Below are 7,282 nucleotides of genomic sequence, written 5' to 3' on the forward strand. Positions count from 1 at the left end.
TATTATTTATTATTATTATTATTATTATTATTATTATTATTATTATTATTATTATTATTATTATTATTATTATTATTATTATTATTATTATTATATATTATTATTATTATTATTATTATTATTATTATTATTATTATTATTATTATTATTATTATTATTATTATTATTATATATTATTATTATTATTATTATTATTATATTATTATATATTATTATTATTATTATTATTATTATTATTATTATTATTATTATTATTATTATTATTATATTATTATTATTATTATTATTATTATTATTATTATTATATATTATTATATTATTATTGAAAATTGTGAAATGAAATGAAAGAAAGAGCTTCCTTTGTTGAAATCTTTAGTATTTTTTTCTCTAGGCTAGGGCTATTGGTCAGTACTGACTAATATGTGCCAGCGCCTGAGTACTAAATAAGAGGTACCACCGGCAATTGATCAGTACTGTCGAACACAGGGCCTGTTCGTCAGTGCTGACAAAGACCTTTTCGAACTTATTCGTCACTACTGGATTATTTCAATAGTAATAAAATTATATAAAAAATCCCAGGCCAACTTATCCCATGACTGTTTGTTACACTTACACAAATTTGATTTAAGTTTAATGTGTGGGGCAACGGAATGACTCTCGTTGTTTTATGCCGCCATAAGATTCTTGTTATTTTATGTTGTCCATTCTATTTATGTATTAGTTTGTTTTTTTTTGTTATGTTTTTTTAAAAAATAGTTTTTCGTTTCTTTTGTTTTGTTTGTTTTTGTTCGCTCATTCAGCCCACGCCAGCTTGTTGCTGGTTTCAGTTCTAAATTCATAATCACAACCGTGACGACCCAAGAAAGAGCAGATTTATTATTTTATGACATTATTGTCAATTATTCTAATACTGGTATAGGCATGTCTCGAAAATTTCCCACAATCGTCTATTTGGAATGAATAGAATTATTATAAAAGGATCCGTGAGGAGTGTAGATTTTGAACCTTAACATAAGAGATAGGGAACACAAAGACAATCGTTCAATCGTAAGAAAAACATCATGTTTGAAAGTCATGAAAATTTGTTACTTATTTCCTCTAAACGGTGTCATGTCTGGCTGATTGAAAATGTTCAAAATTGATTTTATGCACAAAATTTATTAAACTTGTGTTGAGTTTTTGTGTTTTATTAAAGAGAATGATCAAAATTTGTTAAACTGACAAAATCTATAATTTCACAAGTAATGACCAATCGTTTTACTGTTAAATCCATTTTGCTATTTAGTTAATTCAGATATAATACTGTTTGGAAGTTATAGGTGACATATGTTGTGAAAAGACTTCCCAGAATATTGATGGTTGCGGTTTGGATACGATAATATCTCGTATAGTTTGGAGGGCAGAACGACTTGGATACAAAATCGTTTGGGAATGTTATGAATTGGGTTCCGCGAATAGAGATTGTTATGGTTTGGAGACGACATAATAATAACGATAATAATATCACACAGTTTTGAGGGCATGGCGACTTATACATCTCTCAAACATCCTGGTTTATACACGTCTTCATTTATCATTGACCAGTACCACAGATTTTCGACAAACGGGAGCGACAGACAAGCTTTTAATTTACTATATTTTGGGCAATTGACGTTAGGATTGAATTAATTGACTTTGTCTTGGAAACAAGATTGTTGTAACTAAGACCAGAGATTTTGATCTGGATAAATTAGAATCAAAGCATTGGTAAGACGAGATAGACTGTTTGTTATGAGTTACAGTTCTTGAATCAAGTTCTAAAAGTCATACTGTATGATACGGGTCAATAAGCCGGGTTGATCCTAGATTCTATGACGTGAGATGAACTAGTAACAATCATTATTCTTAAAGTTTACCCACTGTCTAAGACACAAGTTGAGATAAAAGCCACTTAATGCAAGACAATAAACGTTCAAGGTTACTCATAGTTTTGTGTGTTGGTCCGTTATATTTCCGGATGGCAATGTTGTGAGCTTCTTAGCCAATCACACAGCATCTATTCCCGTCCCCAACATTTGCTCTCTTCATCATCACCACAACTACATCATCATTAGAGGAAACACAGGTGTGATTTCAAAAAACTGGTTCCGATCTCAATGGAAGTGTAAAACCACTCTTCCGGAGGACTGGATACCTTGTGTAATTCATCTTCTGGTTTCAGATTGATGGGATCTTATTTTCTAGTCTAAATAAATGCTGGTCGTCTTCTGTACTTCTCATTACTGCCTCCACCACCAATATATATTTCAACCACATATTATCACTACCATACGATAGGTGGATATTCGTTTAGCACAGGGACCAACTCCCCCTCTCCTTCCATTTCCAGTGCATCCTAAAATCTTGACAGAAAGTGTTCCCATAGGCCAGTTTTAAATCTTTCGCGCCAGAAAAACAATTGACAAAAGATGATAGATGTTGAGTGGATTTTAACATGAGAGAACTAACAAGTTGAGAGCAGAGATTAAAAAGGACAACAAAGGGATAGAATAAACAACAAGATTGACCCCCCCCCCTCTCCCACCCTATAATACGAATGACAACCATAGATAAACTTCAAGTCCTTAGCCAAAGACTTCGAGGAATCGCGGGTCAAATGTGCATAGGTCTCATACTCGTCCCTGGCATGGGAAAACCACCAACAAATGCCAGCGCTCGACCAATATTACTCCGTGTTTTCTATAAAGTCATGGGGGCCAAATGACCCCCAAATCAGGAAATAGTACTTTCTGTATTTTTCTCTTTGAAAGTCATGGGGGCCATTTGGCCCCCAGATCGGAAAATCTCAAATTCCAAATGAGCATGCTCAGTGTGAGTAAACTATGCACGACACAAGCATGAAATTTGGCATGGTCATGGACCTCGTAATTTTAGGAAAAGTCACCAAATTTCGGGTCTCTGCGTCAAAAATTGACTGTTTTATGAATAAAAAACACATCCCTGGGGTCTTTTTGGCCCCCAAGTATGAAAATAGGGTTAATTAAATATATTTATCATGAATTTAAAAACAATAGCAACGGATTTCGTTCATTATAGCTATATCAAAAATGATAATTGGTAATGCGGATCGGAACTCATAGATGATTTACAGTATGAAAATTATGAGTTTTCCTCTTATCCAATTTGAAGGGATTCGTTAAAATGGAATGTTGGGTTACATTAAGCCGATTTTCTTCATTGGTTATGGAACCATAACTTGGGATTTTACTTCTTTACAATATATATATATATATATATATAATATATATATATATATATATATATATATATATAGTGCGGCTATGTGGTCTGTGGTATGACACTCGCCTTCGGATCGGAAGGTCCTGGGTACGAGCCTCGAGCTCGGCGCATAGTTGAGTCCTTGGAAAAGGCTCTTTACGCACATTCTCTCACCGTACTCAGGTGCAAAATGAGTACCTGGCCGTTAACAGCGTTGTCTTAGTCCAAAAAATTGTAATATCGCCTACAGACGGCTTGTCCCGTCCTACATATTAAAGTTCGAAGATGACGTCACTCAGGTCTTTGTTATTGTTTTTGCCATCCGCGATTATAAGTAATGCTCACTGAAATGTATTAACTTGACTATAAACGTTCATGGATACACACAGTTTTGTGTGTTGGTCCGTTATACTTCCGGATGGCAATGTTATGAGCTTCTAAGCCAAGCGCATACTATCTATAGATAGTATGCGCTTGGCTAAGAAGCTCATAACATTGTCATCGGAAGTATGCCGGACCAACACACAAAACTATGTGCAATTATGAACTTTCATAGTCTGGATAATACAGTTGAGTGAGAAGTGCTCATAAACACGGGTGGCAAAACTGATAACAAAGACCCGAGTGACGTCAACTTCATTCTATCTCCACTCGGATCGTGGATGTTATGAATTTTTAAACCAAGCTGATAACATCAATAACTTGATCCAACAACTTTCATAAACAAAACAGCGTGCTCGCTTTATTTGTAAAGAAATATCCAATCGTTGGACAGCAAGAGATCATGGTTGGACAAGAACCTGAATATTGATGCTGTGCATTTAGCCAAAAAAAACCCCCTCACAAAATCCTCATGCCGGATATAATGTAAAAAAAAAAAAGATTGAGCTTTATATAGCGCAATATCCACTAAATGTGCTCAAAGCGCTTTACAAGGTGTCCCTGTCCAACAGCACCATTTAAAATGTTGCACGGGATATACCGCCTGTTAGGCGATATTACAATTTTTCGGACAAAAACACCACTGTTAACGGCCAGGTACTCATTTAACACCTGAGTACGATGAGAGAATGTGAGTAAAGAGCCTTTTCCGAGCACTCAACTATGGGCCGAAAGCGAAGCTCGAACCCAGGACCTTCCGATCCGAAAGCGAATGTCATACCACTCGACCACATAGCCGCACAAGAAAAACAATAGCCTTGAACGTTTATACTCTGATTGATAGAATTTAATGATAACTCATTAAAAAAAAAACCCACTGGCTCAAAGAAATAACAAAGAGCTGAGAGACGCCAACTTCGATCCAATAACTGTCATGAACAAAGCAGCGTGTTTACTTCATTTGCATAGAAATATCTTATCTAAAGCTAAAAGCAATAACAAAGAACTGAGAGACGCTAACTTCAATCCAATAACTGTCATGAACAAAGCAGCGTGTTTACTTTATTTGCATAGAAATATCTTATCGTTGGACAGCAAGAGATCACGTGATCGGCTGCTTTGTTAGAAAAGACCTGCATTAACTCGCTTGCATTGAAATTGAATCAAAACAATGTAGTCTTGTAATCAAACCAAACGTAATGTAAATGTACATGTATAGAATATAATGTAATGTAGACAAATCCACACCGCAGATCGAGCAAACTGCTCTAATGTGCGACGCATACAGAGACAATAGCTGACAGAAAACGCAAATACTATTACAACCCAAAACCTCCTTGGATAGAAATTTAAAAGGGTGAATTCAATCTCGATACTAACAAAAGAGCAATTGGCTTCAACAGTCGTGACGTCACTTCCCTCGTAATGACGCATAGTAACTTAGTAACTGGTTCTAAACTATCGGAACAATGGCGGACGCCCTTATGAAATACGTCTCCGACGAGCATAAAAGTGTATCCAGAGGAGAAAAACATTTTAAAATCTGATCATGCTTTGACTTTTATACATTCTGATCTCACGACATGTGAAAAAGTTATAGCCAGCATAAAGAATAAAAAGTATCGATTTTCTTTGTTTAGAACCAAGCTGCTGGTTTCTGGGCGGACGTGACATCAGACTATTGAATCCAATTCACATCAGGAGTCCCCATTTAAAAGTCATTAACACACAGCCTGATTGGTTATGCAACCACGTGAGATGTAACTGTGTATTTTAAATCCGATACAGTTTCCGTGTTGATGGGTCCATGAGCAAGCCGATTTTTAGTTGACAGTCACTGTAATAAATTATTAATAGTGGTAAGATAATATTTAATTCGATTTTACAGTTATCAATCACTGATAAAATATTAACAACGGTAAGATCATATTCAATGTGCTGGGAATCAATAAGGCTTAATGAGTTATTCATTTACGATGTTATGGACGAAAAATATGATTTATTTGATTTGGTGTGATTATAATTCAGAGGCACACGAGTTCATCTATTTAGAAATGGTCCCATAAACGAAAGAAAGGTTTGTTTCGTGTAGTTTGTTTTTCCTGAGTTGGAAATAGGCTTCAACAGTCGTGATGTTACTTCCCTCGTAGTGAGGCAAAGTAACTTAGTAACAGGTTCTAAACTATCGGAACAATGGCGGACGCGCTTATGAAATACTTCTCATAAAAATGGAAGACTGGGTGTTTTATTTAAAAAAAAAGGGGGGGGGGTATTTTATATTCTTGCATTTTTCTTTCTTGCGTTGTCGAGCAATTTCTCATACACAATTTTTCTTCTTCTTCTTTTTCTTCTTCTTCTTCTTCTTCTTCTTCTTCTTCTTCTTCTTCTTCTTCTTCTTCTTCTTCTTCTTCTTCTTCTTCGTGCAACGTTCGAACCACTGGGTCACCCCTACAACACTCAACACAAAGCTCTATGGTGAGGCTGAGGACCTAAAGCGGACCACAGACTTCATACACACTTTTTCAAAATGAGGAATATTGGGTGTTTTTTTTATTGGGGTGGGAGTGTGTGTGTGTGTGTGTGTGTGTGTGTGTGTGTGTGTGTGTGTGGGAGGGGGGGATGTTTTATATTCTTGTATTTTTCTTTCTTGTGTTTTCTAGCAGTGTTTCATACATACTTTTTTCTAAAGTAGGAAGGCTGATTTCTTTTTTTTTAAGGGTGGGCGGGTGTTCTTTTCTTGTATTATATTCTTGTTTTGTCTTGCACTGTCTAATATATACTTTTTTTCAGATCGTTGTCTTAATAAATAATAAAAGAGCTTCCCTTTATATTTCTTTTTAATGAACAGCAAAGCGAAAATGTTGATTATCAGAAAAGGCACGAGGGAAAGAGAGAACGAGATGCTGTTTCAAGTGGATTTTATCAAGACTTGTTCATTCGTGATTTTCATCATAATGTAAGTAATCATTTTGTTTGGTCACGTTTGTTATTTATTGTCATATTCTGACAAAAACTGTGTTCACTTTTTGGCCAAAAACTTCCAAAAAGCCAAATGTCTTCCATCATTCTTAAGGGTTTCTTTTTGAAAGGGTTTAAAAAAAACATGTTCTCTTTTTGGCCAAAACCTTCCATAACTCAGCATATTCATAATATGTGACCCTTCGTCTCAAAACGGTATTAAGTTGGGATGGTTAAGAAGTTGGAAATTGAATTGATAGCCAGAAATATCAGACTTGTGTTGAGTTTGTATGTTTTATTGAGGAGAATGGATACCATATTTACGGTGCTTATGCCAGCAATTTATATTTTTGACCAGTTTAACACTTAATTCGGCTTTTAAGCATCTAGTTCGTTCCGACATAATACCGTTTCCAGACGATGAGTTCGTCATTAACAAGGATTTCTTTTTGAATAGGTTTATCAAAAAAAAACAAAACAAACAAACTAGGCGGTTAATATAGCACTCGCTTCACAGCAAACGGTTTGAGATCGATCCCGGGTGTTATAAAGATTTTTCTGCCCCCCCCCCCATTTTTCCATTTCCTGTCCACCCAGCAGTTATTGGATAGCTTGTACTGTTTGATCTGGCGAAAGAGTACTCTGCAAAAGACTAGCTTCCTATCCAAAGGATAGCAAGCAATTG

At 35.4% G+C, this 7,282-nt stretch overlaps 1 long non-coding RNA gene across 1 annotated transcript in view; it reads left to right on the forward strand.

Annotated features, from left to right (window-relative positions):
- The first annotated feature begins 5,428 nt into the window (after positions 1-5,428).
- Positions 5,429-7,282, forward strand: part of LOC144959458 (uncharacterized) — an 11,351-nt gene continuing 9,497 nt past the window's right edge. The window contains exons 1-2 of the long non-coding RNA XR_013642627.1: positions 5,429-5,498; positions 6,488-6,595. This is a non-coding gene — a long non-coding RNA (uncharacterized LOC144959458). The remainder of the gene's footprint in view (positions 5,499-6,487; positions 6,596-7,282) is intronic.

The sequence above is a fragment of the Berghia stephanieae genome, chromosome 14 (assembly GCF_034508935.2).
Source record: "Berghia stephanieae isolate SIO BIC M18660-M18661 chromosome 14, UCSD_Bste_1.3, whole genome shotgun sequence".
NCBI lineage: Eukaryota > Metazoa > Mollusca > Gastropoda > Nudibranchia > Aeolidiidae > Berghia > Berghia stephanieae.